This window comes from Argiope bruennichi, chromosome 10 (assembly GCF_947563725.1).
Source record: "Argiope bruennichi chromosome 10, qqArgBrue1.1, whole genome shotgun sequence".
NCBI classification, from domain to species: Eukaryota; Metazoa; Arthropoda; class Arachnida; order Araneae; family Araneidae; genus Argiope; species Argiope bruennichi.
In genome coordinates, this window is record NC_079160.1 from 66,597,580 (window position 1) to 66,615,359 (window position 17,780).

General features: G+C 28.4%; 1 protein-coding gene across 2 annotated transcripts in view; it reads left to right on the top strand.

Annotated features, from left to right (window-relative positions):
• Positions 1-17,780, top strand: part of LOC129989422 (high-affinity choline transporter 1-like) — an 83,756-nt gene that overhangs the window by 26,752 nt on the left and 39,224 nt on the right. Inside the window, exon 1 of one of the 2 annotated variants that reach the window (XM_056097958.1) lies at positions 11,721-11,838. The exons of the other annotated variant lie outside the window; for it this stretch is intronic. The gene's annotated coding sequence lies outside the window, so the exon portion shown is untranslated. Of the gene's footprint in view, positions 1-11,720; positions 11,839-17,780 lie in introns of those variants that run through there. 2 annotated transcript variants of the gene reach the window in all.

Here is a 17,780-nt window from a genome sequence, read left to right on the forward strand (position 1 = left end):
TGGAGCTCTTTTTTTTCTCTTCAAAAATTCTGTGTTCATATTGGATTAAACAGCATTACATCTAAAGAGGATTAAGAGTTTTCATGTTTGCCTGTTGTAGGTATTCATTTAATAGCGTGTATTTATTAAAATTTTCTTCGTATACAAAACGCGGAATAGAAGCGTACAAGAATGTAATCAAGCAAGCTATGAGAATCTTATTTGCGAGAATAGAATCAAGCAAGTGAAATGTTCCTAAAATTCAGCCTGAGATAGATTCTGTTTCTGAAATAAAAACAATTCGTATGAAAATAATTTCTAATCTAAAATTCTAAAATGCATAAATTGTTTTGAAAATATTTTAGACTTACATTTAGCTATAATTTTAAATCATATTTACTTTGCATATCCCTTTTTCAATAATTTTGTTCTGAATTCAGTAGTTTATAGAATTTTATTTTAAAAAAAAGAAGTGAGAGTACGTGATTTCATCGAAATCTAAATAGTTCTAATTTGTTCTAATTTGATATCAGCTAAAAAAGGTTTAAATTGGAAGTATTTTGATAGCCAACTGAGCAAAATGGCAACTATATAGTTGAGATAAGGCTGGCAACCATGAAAAAAAAACAGCGGGAATGGTCTCCAAGAAACTTTCTCGTACTTTCATATTATTATTATGTACTTTCATATTATTAATGTTCCTAATTGGCGAAAAATAATTACAAAAAAGCCTATTAGAGATAAGGGTATTATTAATATTCAAATGAAAGAAAACTATGCAATTTGGATTCGTTTTTTTTTCGGACGATTAAAACTAAAACTTGACAAAAAAAATTGCAATTCTAGTACAAAAAACAGGTACAAAATTTCATTTATCTAAATTGTTCCATTTCTGAGTAATCATGTTTGCATGTATGTCCAAACAAGAAACGACAGACAATCAACTTCTCAACGTACTTGCTTTGCAATTGAATGTTGGTCTACATTTTAAATGCTAAATCCGGAGGATAAATTTTCTCTCTCTAACTACTTACATTTTGTATTATCGTGTTCACTTGTATTGGAATAGCTGGATAGGCATATTTTCTTCGAATAGATTTCCTTCAAAACTCGATAGATATCTGCAAATTCCAAGCAGATTCTATATACCAAATTTCACCCATCTAGTCCAACATGTTTCTGTGTTATCATGTTCACAGACAAATATAATTTTTTAAAAAAAATTTCCTTTTCGAACTCAGGAAAGTACAAAACGTAACAATTAGGCAAAATCTCGAGATTGAAATTTTTTTTGCTATTAAAATATTTTTTCTTTGATTACATTTGACATACTAGTTTATTTTTATACCGGAGAAAATAAATATAATTAAGAATGGATTTCCTTTTTTTTTCAATGAAAAGTTATGATTAAACTTGAGCGTATGGGTAGGAGCATCAATGTAACATTTGAAAATATACATCTGTTCGAAGTTGTAGCAGCGTGTGATAAAATGATCCCCATAAGTAAGCCATAGTAGTTAATTCTGAAAATATTGACAAATAAAATAAGTATATTCTTCGTGAAATTACCTACTTTTAGTGTCTGATTTTGCTCAAACTTTAAACAAAAATGTTGCCTTGGTGTATATGCTCTGATGCATTATACCAAATTCTACCATTGTAACTTGCTATAAGTCCGTATTGTTATCCGTATTCTTATATGCACAGAAGAGGAGACATCATTCCAATGAAAGGATTTTCTTTTCTTTTTTTATGATTCTCAGAGAGAAAGGTCGATATTGATAAAAATGTTTCAATAATAATTACAATGCTTTTCTTATATTAAAAAAATGGATAAAATTTTAACACAAAAGCAAAAATACAAGGTGACCACTCCAATAATATCTCAACAACCAATTTCTAATCCTTTAGCGATAGTCATTTATTACTTGCTGAAAAACCAGAACCAGAATCAACTAGATTTTTATTTTAAGGAAAGGGATAAGAAATGTTACACTTAAAATATGCTCAATGAATAAAATGCGTAAAATTCTTTTAACACTTCCAACGCTACCGACGAGATAATTCGTCTTTCAGATACTTCCAATTATAGGTTTCTGAGGGCTAAAAATTGTCTCTTATGCCAGTTTAGATAGGTTCAACTTTCTAACACATATCTGAAGATTTAGACCATAGTCAATTTTGTTTTAAATTTTAGTCAAATTTTAGCCCATAGAAACCTGTACGTTGAAGTATCTGAAAGACAAGATATCTCGTCGGTAGCGTTGGAAGTGTTAAAGAATCGAATTTATTGAACATTTAAAATAATAAATACATTATATTAGAATCTATACAAAACAGAACAATACACAATCCTCTTTAAATTTTATATTTACAAAGCATTCCATTCGACTTCAGACGATCCAAAGACTTACGTGGACACTAAGCAAACAAGGATTTAGAGAAACAAGAAACGTTACTCTTAGACTAAAACAAAGCTTTTCATTGCAGAACCGATTCCCCCAAATTTATTTTTAGCTACTTCGATTCGCTTTCTTCCTTCCACCCCATTTCTTCTTTGCAATCGATAGCGACGTGAGGCATTAGGGAACAAAGAAACCTGTCAGCTTCTGCATTTTTAACTTGTATAAATGTGATCGGAAGCGAAAACATTAAATTGGGGTTCTTGTCGTCCGTGCATGTCAATGAAATGATAATAAGAAATGACAATGCATATCTTGAAATAAAATAATTAACGAAAAAGGCAAATAATTTTTGGTGAATAAAGTATAATTACGATCAACTAATGCTCTGAAGACATAAGACATCTAGAACAATGAATTCTATAACTTCTACATTTTTTTTCTTCTACCTACAGAGTGTAACAAAATTAACGTAAAATTTGAATTTGCCACCATTGGTGCAGTAATGTGTTGTTAACCCTTTTTGAAAAAACCATTTCACAGCTTTTAATTGAGGATTAGTAAAAATGGACCGTTACACGATAGAACAATGTGTTAATACAAAATTTGAAGTAAATAAAAAAAAAAGCATTTTTTTCTTGTAATTTTTATATATTGAATCGTAATGTACACAGGATAGGGTTATGTAGGAAATAACATATAGAGCAAATGGCCTCCACGGCGTTGCCGACATATAGCACTATTTTCTCTAAATTTTCCATAACCATTTTGCATAAATGTGGCTTAATTTCGTTGATGAAAGAGTTTAATTTCCACATTTAGTATAGACTTTTGACTTCAAATAATCCCATAAAAAGAAATCCAATGGTGTAATATTATAGAATCTAGGGAACCGATTCTCAAAATGTCGAATTATAGAGGTCAGACTTTCATTATTTTTGAAACATTGTTTAACCAACCATGAAAACACGTTGCTCTATCGTGTAAAGTTATATTTATATTTTTACTAACCCTAAACTATCATCTGTCAAATATTTTTAATAGGGTTTCCAACACTTTATGACACGAATGATAACAAATTCAAATCTTGCGTTAATTTTGGCCACCCTTTATAAATGTAATCCGAATGAAAAATCTACATTATTTCATCGCAAATGGTAATAAGATGGCTGTGAGAAATAGAAAGGTTTGAAATATTTTTTCTTGCACAATTATTGCAATTAATTGCAATAATTGTGCAAGAAATTGCAATTTAATTAGATAGAATATAAAGAGAACACGAATTATTATATGCTGTTAAATATTTTTTTTATATTATCGACCTGAAAAATTAGAAATTTGAAATAAATAAACTGTCAGCATATTCATTTTCATCTTGTGTAAAAACTAATCAAAAATGACATATTAAATTAGGTTCCTAGTTCATAAAAATTGCGAAAATTTATGGTAATCAAAAAATAGATTCTTAATTAGAAAACAATAAGAATTGCAATTTAATTCGGTTGAACAAAGAACGAAACAAATATACTGTTAAATGTCTTTGATACTATTGGCTAGAAAGCATTAGATATTTGAAATAAATAAGCTGCCAGCTTTTGTATTTTTGTGTAAATGTAATAAAAAAAAATGAAGCATTAAATTACGTTTCTAGTTCACAGAAATAGAGAAAATTTCTGGTAATTGATTAGAAGAATACGTGAATATACGAAAAATTCCGATTTGATTCGATAGAATAGAAAATGAAGCAGAATTATTATATGCAGTTAAATACCATTTGCAGTATCAGCCAGTAAATATTAGATATTAGAAAATATAAACTGTCCGCTTTCGCATTTTTATCTTATGTAAATGCAGTCATAAAGGAAGCTTTAAATTACGTTTCTAGTTCCTAGAAGGAACAAAAAAAGATTTTTGAAAATCAAGAAAAGAGACAATTAGAAAACTACTGGAAAAATATAATGGGTTATTGAACACTTTAGACCTCCACAGACAACAAGTGATTTCTTTTATATATTTCAATTTAGATCTACAAGAAATAGTAGAATACATTTCTTCATTCTAGAATTGAACAAGTAGGCGCAATTAAAAAAAATGTCAGCTTAATATACAGCTAGTCATTATCAACTTTATTTATTACGTAAGTTAGAAAATTGCGAGGAAACAGCACTCTTATAAAAATATTATCACAACTAAAAAACCTTCAGATCTAAAAGCACAATAGTGCTAATGAAATTGAAGGTTTGAACAAATTAACAAAATACAACGATCTAATGCACTTTAGAAGTGATTTTCCACATGTTGACAAATTTTTAATTTTCTAGCCTTAAATATATTCTTTGCAAAATTCGATTACGCGACATTAAAGTTTTTAAGTTTTATCCTTTGTAATACAAATATATTGAGAAATAAGTTGACAATAATATTCGATGCTAGCAATTTTTAAATGAACTTATAAAATATCTCAATTTTGAATAATTTGTGAATGTTGGGAGTATTAAAAATATCTTATGAGGTTAGTGAAAGGATTGTTAATTTCTTTATATTAAACCCAAAATTATTTGATTATTAAAGTGATATTTATTACACATTTCTCTTTCAAATTTATATATTTTTAAATATATAAATTTGAAAGAGAAAATGTAAAAATATTTAACAAATATTTTGTCTTTGTGAAAGTAGTCTGATAATATTAAAAAAATGATTACCATATAGTGTAGCAAACATAAAAAAATGCGTTCAGTTAGTACTATAATTACTGTCATTTTCTACTATATTTTTACCATAATTATTCCGGTTTTATTTTTATTATCATTTTAACAAGATTAAAAATAATCATTTAGTGGATGTATCGATTTGTTTTATTTCAATTTCCGTTGCTTTCTTTTTCAACTACGAAATGAAATTTGCAAATCTAGTCTGTAATGTAAAGAGCAAACGGTTATTCTAATAATATCAAGCGATTTTGAAGAAGACAAGGAATATTTTCATTATTTTATTATTTACTAGCCGCCTTTGGCGACCAGCCGGTTCGCCAATCTTAATGCTCGTTAAAATTTTAATAATTAAATATTTTATCTAATTCCTACTTCAATAGCTTCTTCATTAAAATATTTCAAAACTTCAAATTTTGAGAGTCATATAATTCACTCATAATATTATAAAGGCCTTCAGTCATAACGTAATATGTATCTCTCTAATTTTCAGTTTGCTCCCGTAGAATTTATGCTTTAAATTAAAGTGGAAATGATTAATCTGCAATTAATATAATAATATTTTTTTACTGAAACAGAGAATTTTTTAATAATATGATAACTGAAAACAGAGTCACTGAGCATTTAAACCTTATGGGCACTAAAGAATATCTTTCTTAATTTATGTAATATCTCAAGAATTTGTCAACAAAAGTTTCTCATATCATTATGAGCAGATTGATTAATTAACAGTGTTTGATTTTAAATGCATCAAACACTAAGAAAATAAATAGAATCGTTTAAAAGATTCGGTCGAAAACAGGTTAAAAAACTATTTAAAAAAACTATGTACTTAAAACTATAAACATATACAAAAAATACATGACTAAGATAAATACAATTTAATTACAAAAGCACAAAACTAGCCTAAAAATAATTAAAATCAAGTCCGCAACCGTTTTGTTCATTTTGGCAGTCAAATCTAAAATTCGGCTATAAAAGAATACTATAGTTTTCTTGAAACATTGAAAAATAAATACTATTTTCATTTTCATTCAATTTTAAGCTTTCGAAATGCTCCCAAGTTAATTTTAAATCCTCATTCTTCAATGAAAAGAAAATTTCATATTCAGAGAAGAATTTTAATTCGTAATTATGGTCAATTAGAGCACTTAAATACAGGACTTGCAATATTTCTTAGAACAGGTGAAACTTTGCAAGGATTTCTTTAGAGGAAACTACTTATTCTTATAATTTAGTGTTGAAATTTGACCTTGCTTAAAACCGCAGAATATTTTATTTATTTATTTTACTTTAAACAAACATAATTCATACGATTCAAAAGTTTTTATTAAGAATTTTAGGAAAACATATAATTTACATCTTTCTTGACATTTTGCATTCGATTCCAAAAACGAAATTAACTGTTTCATTTTCCTTTCATATATTAAATAAGAAACTTTTATTCATATAAAAATGCAACATGCATATGAATATATAAATGTATGAATATAAAAGGAGAGAAAAGTTTTTGTTCAAAAGCGAGATGCTGAAGAAATTTGACTGCCCAATTCGTACAAATATTATAATTACTTTGGAAACATTGAAGTGTATTCCAGTAGCACAAAAAAATTCTTTAATTATTTGCAATTTTGATTTGGAATATTTAGAATGTTGCATCGTGTGGTTCTATTAGAGGTCCAAATAGTTGTCCGTTGTTAAGTGTTAGAACAATCGGATACCAGTTCAAAACTTTCAGCGACAAAAAGAATTCTCGCCAGACGATTTGGAAGACAAACGTGAGTAAATAAAAAGGAACTGCTTTGATTAATCGAGAATTAACAACCGAATTTGATCTGAGAAACACAAACAGATGTGGGAAAACATTTGAATGCGCTTGGATATCAAACACATTTCGATAAGTAATTCTATAAGATTTTGATTTATAAAATTTTAAAAAATTATGTTTTTCTCCAAAACATTATATTCTTTCTAACATTTAGTACATTCAATTTCTCCTTATGTACAATTTTTTAATGTAAAGCTTTTCATTTGGTGGTATAAAATATAATGAATTTCAAAATTATTACTAAACACCTGGAATTTCTTTTATATATTTTTTTAAAAAATAGTCAAACATTTTTTTTTTTATTCTTATCACTTTTATTTTATTGTATGTATAAACTATACTATATGTTTTTTAAAAAGCATATAGCATACTTCAACCAGATTTTAGAAATTCATTTAGTTGAGAATCTGTATTTTAAAAATAAGTTGAAACAACAAAGAAATATTTTAAAATGTGACGAAGGTTGGAGGAAAAATACCGGATAATTAATTGATTTCAGAGAAAAGCCGATGTTTTGAATTTGGAAATAATATAAATATTATTTTATATCATAATATTTTCGTATATTATCAAGGGAAAAAATCGAAATCTTTTTATTAAAATTCAAATTCAAATTTAAAAAACACTTTTAGACACAAATTCTGATCCTTTAAAGTATATTTATCTTAACTCTGATAACATTTAATGCAACAAATTTTTTTTTAAAGCTCCGAAAAATTAAAATATAGATTAATAAAAACATTACTTACTTTAATTTTTAATTGATGAAAATAAAAATTGTGTATTGAAATTAAACATATCAAAACTAATTTATTTAAATAAAAAAGTTCTTTAATATATAATTTTAAATATTAATTATTTGTCTTCTAAGGAAAAAAAATTACTATCTCTAAAATCTTTTTACTTTGGCCTTTAGATACAAACATCAGATAATTAATATTTCAATGATAAATTAAGCACGAAAAGCTCATGAGGCACAATTTAGTTTTTGAAGCAAAGCTGATTAAATGATATTTAATCTTTCAAAAAAGCATCAACACATTCTTCCATCGATACAAAGAAGATTTAATCTTCCATAATATTCTTAAGAAAAATATCTTTCGATGCACGATAAAAACCTGGAAAGACAGCTTGTGCAGCTTAAAAAAGATAATAATAAGATGCTATTTTATCAATCTATTTACTGCTAAATGCCTTAATTTTTAAAGAACATCGGTTTAAAAATTTGTTGTAAAATAATTCAGAAAAAGAGTAAGTGAACAATTTATACTGTGTTAGAGATTATTTCAATAAGCATTTTTACCGGTTCAAAACTTTCTAAAAATAGGCTGTATAATATATATAATAAATAAATGTTGGAAAAGGAAATGTTAGAAAGAAATGTTGGAAAAAATTCATTAATATTTTAAAAGTTTTTCATTGATAAACAACGCAAGAGATAGCTCCAAATATCCAAAATAAATGTGCAATTGCGATGCAGAAAAATGAAAAAAAAGAAAGAAAGAAATTTCAAATAAAGTGACAAAAAATAACTTCCTTTTATGCAGGAAAAAAATGCCAAATTTTCAACTCATTGGGAAAAATATTTACTTCAATTAACTTCATTTAATAAGTATTCTTAACGTCAATATGTGACATAAATGTTCTGAATTCATATATATAAATTAAAAATTAAAGTTCATAATCGATATATTTGATGCTACATCCATTTTTAAAATTAAATAGCCAACAAGTTGCCTTCGACGACTAACTGATCTCCCGTTAAAGTAATAATATTAACTGCGTCATGTCTATCAGATTCAGTGAAATATATTTTCCCAACAAAAGAAATTATTATTTTTAAATTTTATTATTCAATAAGCACGGAACATTCTTATAGCTTCAATAAGTTTACTAACGATCGAAATTAATTGACTAATAAAATTGTTAAATTTTATCCAAGTTTTCAGGCTGAGGGCTTTGTCAGTTTTGCGTTATCTCTGTAAAATGGAGGCAAAATGTAATAAGGTAATTAATGCTCTTAAGTTTTTCTATGAAATAAAAATTTTCAAAATCGGTTGAAGCAGAGTGCAGGTTTGAAGACAGACGAGACGTTGTATTTTTAATTTCGTTTTATTCTCTCTTTAATATCCATCTCGGGAAAGCAATTTATTTACAAGCAGACGCAGCGCGGCACAAAAGCAGAAGTAAAGAGGAGCGCGTAACAAATGATCATTAGTCTTATATAACATAGGATTTCCGGCCAAGCGCCAATTCAATACACGTGGTGACCTTTGACACCTTTTCAAGGGCACCGAAGGGATCATTTTCATTTGAGACGTAGTACTGATAGCGCATTAGTTTTACAGAGGAATTAATTAAACCGAAATTGGAATTGGATCACAAGAGAATATTTTACAATGAATGAAGTTACTAAGGGCTAAATTAAGATAAAATCTTGGAAATTAATTAAATTGAAATTAGAATTTATATATATATATATATATATATATATATAATCTTGAATTAGACCATTTTAATTATAATAGGATCTCTCATATCCTGATCCCATTCTCACTTTTTTTATTTGATTATTTTTAACACGTGCTCTAGAAAACTGATGTATTCAGCATTTTCTCTTGTTCCTAGTGAAATGATAAAAATTCCTAATGCTTACAACTTTCTTTTATAGAAACCAAAGACTACCTTTCCTAAGTCGATACGTGGCGAGGAATTCCCTATTAAAATCACTGAAAGGAAAAATTTCTGTCTCTTCTGTTCTTGTATCGCGATGTAGGTGGACTTTTTCTTACTACTTTATATTTGTACAAATTAGGCTCCACGGAATAAAATAAATCGAAGTTATAATTTCAAAAGTTTCTTCGATTCAGTTATGCAGCTGCTAAAATATATTTACACATATACTGCTAATGTGGCAAAAACAGGCAAAATTTGTTAATCGTTATTTATCAATAGCTCGCATATTCGGATTGTTTATATATTTGCGGAAAATCTGATACAATGCTATTTTTTGGATCTGGATAACACGATAAAATTAGTTTCAATTGAGCATTTTCGATTATAAATTAAAAACAAGAATTTAAGACAATTGAAAGTGTCAAATCATCCAGAAAATGATCCAGTCGGAATGAACGAGATAAAGTCGTAAAACGCTTTTGTCCACGGTGTAAAATTTCTAAACTACAGGAGCATTGCCAATTTGCGTCACTAATTAATTTCACAACTTTGAAGTATAGCTAACTTTATCATTATTGCTCAAGTATAATTTAAAATAATATGATAAAATAGTATGGTGTTTATTTTGTGATAAAATGTGGATCATCAGAATTGATTGATCTGACTGATTAATCTCATTATTACTAGCCGTCTTCGGCGATTATTTCGATGTCATTAACATTATGTTGGCAAATTTTGATGAAATACATCTTGTCACGGTAGAGAAATGAAAAGTTAATTCAGTTCTAATTTTTAAACTTTTTAAAAAATACATTTTTTTTATCTTCTAACATTTGCATATATCTCTCTCAGCTACTAGATAGTTTTAATTTTAAAAATTAAAATTTAACTTTTAGTAATTTATGAAAAATTACTGTTACCAATTCATGCAATTTAAAAAAAAACTTTACTTCTAATAATGCGTGTGTTTATAAAATATTATCACGAGCAGAAATATTAGTTGTAATTCCTTAATTTTTTTTTTTTTAATATTTTTGTACGCATTGTTCCTAAACTGTAAGATAGTCAAAAAGGCAATAAACGAAGAATAAGAACTCGAAAGAAATTCAAACTTCTAATGCAAAAATATCGTAAGATAAAAATGTTTTAAAATGGGTTCATTTAATTTTACATTTTATTTAAAAATGTTCTCTAAATTATATAGCAGCAATTGCATGTACATAAAAATTTATTTTCGCCATAATAAACAAAAAGTTGCAGTAATTAAAACAACGAAAAATAATGTCACAAATTATACTTAAAAATATTTTTAAAGTATTAAAATAAAATAAATGAATGGAAATAAAATAGATATCACCGCAGAGCTTTTATTTGAAAAAAATTGCTTCATATAAAATAGGTGTTTGAGCATTAATAGATTCCAATATTATTGAGGAAAACATTAACATTTTGATTAATTTTTAATTATCTATTTAAGATTTTTAAAAAAATAACCTTTCTTATCTTTTTATTTACCTATGAACTAACTACGTGTCAAATTTGGTCGCTCTAATCTCAATATTTTAATATATTTCCATCATTGCACGTGGTGCATCAACCAATTTATAGATCATATTCCACATTTAAGATTTATTATGTGATATCAAAATATACTATAATCTACAATTTGCAATTGAATTTTGCCTGAAGTTCCTCATGTAAATGGCTTCAGACGAATTAGCACTTTTAAGTATAAGCGAGAAATTTCCGTTTTAAAAATCGAGTCTAGCTAAAAAAAAATTCTCTTTAATACTTTTACTGCTTTCGTATCATCTGAAAGCCATTAGTCGTAAGATCATCTGTTTCTATTTTTATACCTCATTCCCAAATTCATTTTTAAGAAAAAATGAACACATTTTAAAGACCTTAACTGCAAGCATTGCTTGAGGGGTTTCAGTAATTTTGACCACATTACATTCGAGGAGATTGATTGCTTTATGCAGTTTCCGAGAAATTCTATTTTCTCCGGTAAGAGGAAAATAAATTAATATTCTTTTTTCAGATCTTTCGTAACTGATGAGCAATTTCCTACCAAAAATAAACTCGTTGATTATATTTCCTTGTTTCTTACGCTGTGATTTTCTTGTGTTCTTGAGCTTTAGCTAATAATGTCTTGCTTTACTTTGATAATTAGGTTACTTTGTTGTATTTCTACTATGCGAATACAGATATGCGAGTGCAGGCAAGTATTCTAACAATAAAGGTTAGTTCTTTTTGCTTTTCAGCGTAAAATCTCCTATAATTCCTTATTGCCTTTTACATAATATGTTTATTAAAAAATACCAAATAGTTTTGCGCCGGAATGATGTAAAATTTTTATGTTGCGATATATTTTCGTTCCTGATTAAAATTATGAATAATTGAGACGCTATTTCTGCATTTCCTTTTGATCACTTTTATCTTTTATACAAGAACAAAGTATTGTGATGGTTAAAAAATTTGATAATGAAAGATCATTGACGCTTCGACATCAGTGAATCTAAAAAACTCATTTTCAATAATATATCTGCTTGCCATTTGAAATGGTGAAGTATTATTAGCTATGAAATCTTTGAGATTACTTCATATAATTTAGATCCCCACATTTTATTTATTTTTATTAATAATATAGGTGACTGTGTGTGTGTGTGCGTACGTGCGTGCGTGCATGAGAGAGAGATAAAATGTGTGTGTGAGAGAGAGAGAGAGAAAGAGAGGGAAAAAAGAGAGAAAATGTGTCTGTACGTGTGAGAGAGAGAAAGAGAGAGAATGTGTGTGTGTATATATGTATGTAAGAAAGAGTGTGTCTGTATATGTACGTGTCTATGTTTGTAAGAAAGAGTGTGTGTGAGAGAGAGTGAGAGTGTGTGTGTGTACGTATCTATGTATGTGTAAGAAAGAGTGTCTATGTGTGAGAGTGAGAGTGTGTGTGTGTACGTGTCTACATATGTGTGAGAAAGAGTGTCTGTGTGTGAGAGTGAGAGTGTGTGTGTACGTGTCTATATTTGTTAGAGAGTGTGTGTGTGTGTGCGTGTCTATATTTGTGAGAGAGAGTTTCTATGTGTGAGAGTGAGAGTGTGTGTGTACGTGTCTATATTTGTGAGAGAGAATTTCTATGTGTGAGAGTGAGAGTGTGTGTGTACGTGTCTATGTATGTGTGTACGTGTCTATGTATGTGTAAGAAAGAGTGTCTGTGTGTGAGAGTGTGTGTGCGTACGTGTCTATGTATGTGTAAGAAAGAGTGTCTGTGTGTGAGAGTGTGTGCGTGTACGTGCCTATGTTTGTGTGAGAGAGAGTCCTTGTGTGTGAGAGAGAGAGTGTGCGTATATACGTACATATTCGTATGTTTGTGTATATAAATATACAGAGATATAGATCGATAGATTTCTAAATTAGTATCAAAGTTTGGATCAAATATTCTCCATGGTTGATTGCTTTTGATTCAATTTATCCGTAATTATGAAAACACTTGCAATTAAAAATTGGTGTAAAATAACTGGTTGAAATTTTTATTTTTTATTATTAAAATAGTAGAAATATTAAATTTTGGATCAGTCAGTCACAAAAAATGCCGTAAAATGCAAAACGATATTTTTTCCATTTATAATGAAGACAAGAACGAAAGGCACCATATTGTTGGAGTTCATAAAGAAATTGAGAGGAGATATTTCTCTGATGATATGAGGATATTTTCAATCTTCTGTTTCTAATATATAGATTCTACATATTAAACTTTTAATCGTCAATCGCAATCAACTGGCCATACATAAATAAATTTTGTACGTTAATAAAAATCAACAGCAAAACTGCTGTGACGATTAATAAAAATTTCAGTGCCATGTTATTTAAAGTGCAAATCATCAATGTTAGATGAAGCTTTTAAAACCACTCTTTAATTATACACCCAAAAAATATCCAACAATCAAAATGGAAGTAGGAAGGTATAAATCTTGGCCGATATGTAAGAGGAATTTAGCAACATCTGTAATTAGTTGAGAAGTTTATTTATTATTCATAATTCTTCAGGGAGTTGTCTTTTCGTTGCTTAGCAACGAACTGTAACTTTGCACTGGAGTTGAAATAAATGTTTTCCTACAAGTTGGAATTTGGAGTTTTACAAAGACATTTTCATCGCTTGCTCAAAGCCTATTCTTTTTATATTTTACTATATCCCTACGGCAGCGATTCTCAACCTCTGGGGCATGTCCCCCTAGGGGGGGGGAGCACACTAGAGGGGGGGCGAGAATATCCAAGAGAAAATATTATTTTAAAAAATTGATTAACTGACTGAAAGGAAAGCACGCATACACATAGAAAACAAAATACATTTCGACATATTTCACTTATTAAAGTAAAACAACTTACTGAATTAAAACTTACTTAATCACATCATTCTAAATTAAAAACAAATTTAATAATTATTAGTGACTTCCTTGGGCCTGTCTTGCAGAGCAAGGTTTTCGAAGGAAGGCTTAATATTAGAAATAGCCACTCTCAGTTCTATTTCTATATTTTGTCTTCAAAGAAGCCACAGCAGAAAATCCAGTTTCACAAAGGTAGGATGTTGAATGGTAATAGAATGTGAAATGTCCTTGTTTTTAGTGCAGAAAAATCATTATTACTCCTGTCCAAAATTCAAATAGTGATTTATTATTAAATTGTCTTTTAGTTTCGCCACGTCGTGAAGTCTATGAATTTTTCTTCCTCATCAATTGAGAATCCTTCGGGAGTCTTATGAAATGGATCCCTAACCCACTCGTAACTTGCTATCAGTTTGTCGTCAGCATGAAAATACTTTTTAAAATTCTTTGCCAGCATGGCTAAATGATTTTCAATGGTTACAAAAACAACTTCTACATGTTCTTCTTCAGCCTTGTAAGTTTTAGTACAATCATCCACATTTGCAAACATTGTTAGGTTTTTTTATTTAAATTTCTGCTCCACAATTCCAATTTTCTACAAAAATCATTAACTTTATCACTCGTATCCAACATATGTGTATTTGCTCCTTAGAGTTGAAGATTCAAGTTATTTAATTTCTCGAATATGTCGACCAAGTACCTCAATTTCATCACAAATATACCATCGCGAAAATTCTAGGCCTCCGATCTGTTTTCTTCTTTTAGGAAAATGGCGATTTCTTCTCTTAATTCTTAAACACGTTGCAAAAATCTCTCACGTGATGACCATCTGGCCTCGCAATAAAATAGTAACATTGAATGTACTAAAACCCATGTCTTTAAAAAGTGCGGAAAGTGTCCTTCCACAAACATTGCTTATTTCTTTCAATTTTGTTTAGTCATGTATCGGTTTTATTTCTTTTATTATTCGAAAAAATGTATTCCCAGTTTCTAAATTTAGCTCACTCCGTCTAGGTTAAATTTCATTAACGAATTTTTCTACTTTCATATTCTTTTAACGTTATTTACCTGTTTGGCTTTCATTTCAAATTTAATATTTAAATTTTTCCCGCTTTCATTCGCTTCATCTGTTCACCACCCGCTTGTCCAAAATGGAAGGTGTGGTTTCTCGTTGGCTCGCTTTTACTCTTGTTTTGGCAGTTAGTTAAAAATAATTTAAAAACAGAATCCAAAATATTCAATATACATTATTGTTGTATACATTTTACTGCAAGCCGGGGGGAGGGGGCGATGAAAATTATGATTGAAAACTGGGCCGCGAATACTGAAAGATTGAGAAACGCTGCTCTACGATATTCTTATTGTAAAACAAGCAGTTTCGAATGTTAAATTACACTTACAAAAATAGGAAGTTAATTGTTTTAAGTAATGTTTAAGATATGTAATATTTTACAAGCCAAATAAGTTACATTTATCCTTTATTCATATTTTCTCTACAATTAGTATGATAAAATTAATCTTCATTCATGTTTATGTTCTTTATTCATGCTATGATTATATGACTGTGGGTAAAATTTGTATGTTATTTTTTTCTGAGGGGAGAGGGGTTGTAGATCGGTATATGTAAACACACAATTTTTAAAGCAGTTTCGTGGCCGAAGTGAGAGAGAAGAGAGTTTTACAATTTTTAAAACTTGGCTTTTATTCCATCCCGGGGGGCATCATTTATGTACAAGCAGCGTGGGCGAACTGACGCTCATTCACCAGCGATACAAGAGAAGAAGAGCGTAAAAGAGGGAAGAAATATTTATCTCCAGTCTTACATACTGTGAGATTTTGATAGAGATTTTTTTACATGAGCCGATTTAGGCAAGGGGATTATAGGGTTCTTTTAAAAAGAATTCGCTTGGCTGAAAGCTTTCTATCCCTTCACTCGGAGTGTGAGAACTTGTCGACTTCAGCAATTTTAGAACTGGTGTCGAATTAATTAAATAAAAAAGTTGGAATTGGATCAGTAAATAAGAGAACATTTTAGAATGAAGTTAATATGGGCTAAATTAAACTAAAAATTAGGAAATTAATTAAGTTTAAATTGGATTTTAAAATATCATTACATATAATTTGTGAAAAAATAAACAAATCTGAGTTTGTTTGTTTTTTTCCCCTTTGATTTTGAAAATACGCTAAACATTTCCATATTATTTTCTTGAAATCTTATTCATTTAACTGAATTTTATGTGTTACAATTCTATGCCATTAATTATCTTCAGTTTCTATGCCATTGATTCCTTGGAATTTCTATGCCATTATTTCCCTGGAATTTCTATGCCATTATTTCCCTGGAATTTCTATGCCATTAATTTCTTCCTTTATATTTTTAATATAATTTTTCATTTGATGAATATTTTGAATAAGGATAATATTTTGTAAGTAGAAAAAAAACTCGGCTCACAATGTATTAATATTTATTCATAAATTTTAGTAGATATTTCTTTGAATTTGGATGAAAAATATAAATTGATTTCATTAAAAAATTTTATTAGGATTTTAGGAGATGAAACTTTAATGAATAATAGAAATACTTGTTATTTTACGAACGGTATTTCCACATTTGCTGCTGTTCCATCCAACAATATAGTTCTTACAATACAATGTTTACTTTTTTAAAATTATATTTATGTACACTTTTATTTAACTTGATTTGTGTCATGTTCGTAAAGTCCGCGTGTTGAAATCATTCTATTTACATTGTTGTGTATTAGATTTTTCATTTTTCGTATATTTGCATATTTTTAATAACAGCATTTTTATGGACTTTTATTATTTTCATAGTGTAACTTTTTAATAGTTAATAGTTTAGTTTAATAAATTTTTTATACCATATGAGGAAAGTTAGTGGGTAGTGAATTTTAGAAAAAATTATTGCACTCATAAATATCTATAGCAAGGAATAATTATGCAATTATAACAAGGAATCATAAAGTTAAGACTAAAAAAATAAAATAATTAAAATAAAAACAACCCCATGTTTTAGTACAGTATAATAGGTATACTTTAAAAAATCGGTCTGGGCGTCCCGGGTTCGAGTCCCGGTTCGGACATGGTTGTTCTTCATCTGTGTTCTATCCGTGAGGTTGTGAATATGCTCCCCTGTAAAAAGAGGTTGTGCAAATGAATGTGACGCATGAGTAGCTAAGACGCACTCTTGGCCCTAGATGGCGTTACTGAAAACAAGTAACACTCTCTCGGCTTAAAATCGATTATTTCGCCAGAGGGCTTGTCTATGACAAGTGTCATAAGGAACAACAACAAGGGAAAAAAATTGATTTACATTTTTATGCGTGAACATTTCTTCTTCTTTTTTTTTCCATTAATAGATTTTATTTCCCAAAAGAAACGACCATTTAAATATTATTTATAAGAAAAAATAATTATAATTTTGCACTACTTTTGTTACATAAAATGAGCCAATTTTATATAGATTTTTAAACTTTTTCTACTGTATTTTGTATAGGCTATAAAAGAAAAAGTCTCATTAAATTTGTTTTAAGAGAATTTTCCCGTGTCAAAATTTTAAATGACAGAAATAATTTTGATCATAAAAATAAAATATACCCTTATGTGAAAGTATACGAAAAAAATTGAAGAAAAAAATATTTCCAATTTTCTAAAATAAACCATGATTTCAAAAAAAAAAAAAAATTCTTTTCTTAAGCTATTATTAATTATATACTTTTTTATTATTTATTGATTGGCACATGAACGATTAAAAGTCTTTGCATTCTTCTGTTAAACACATGGAAAT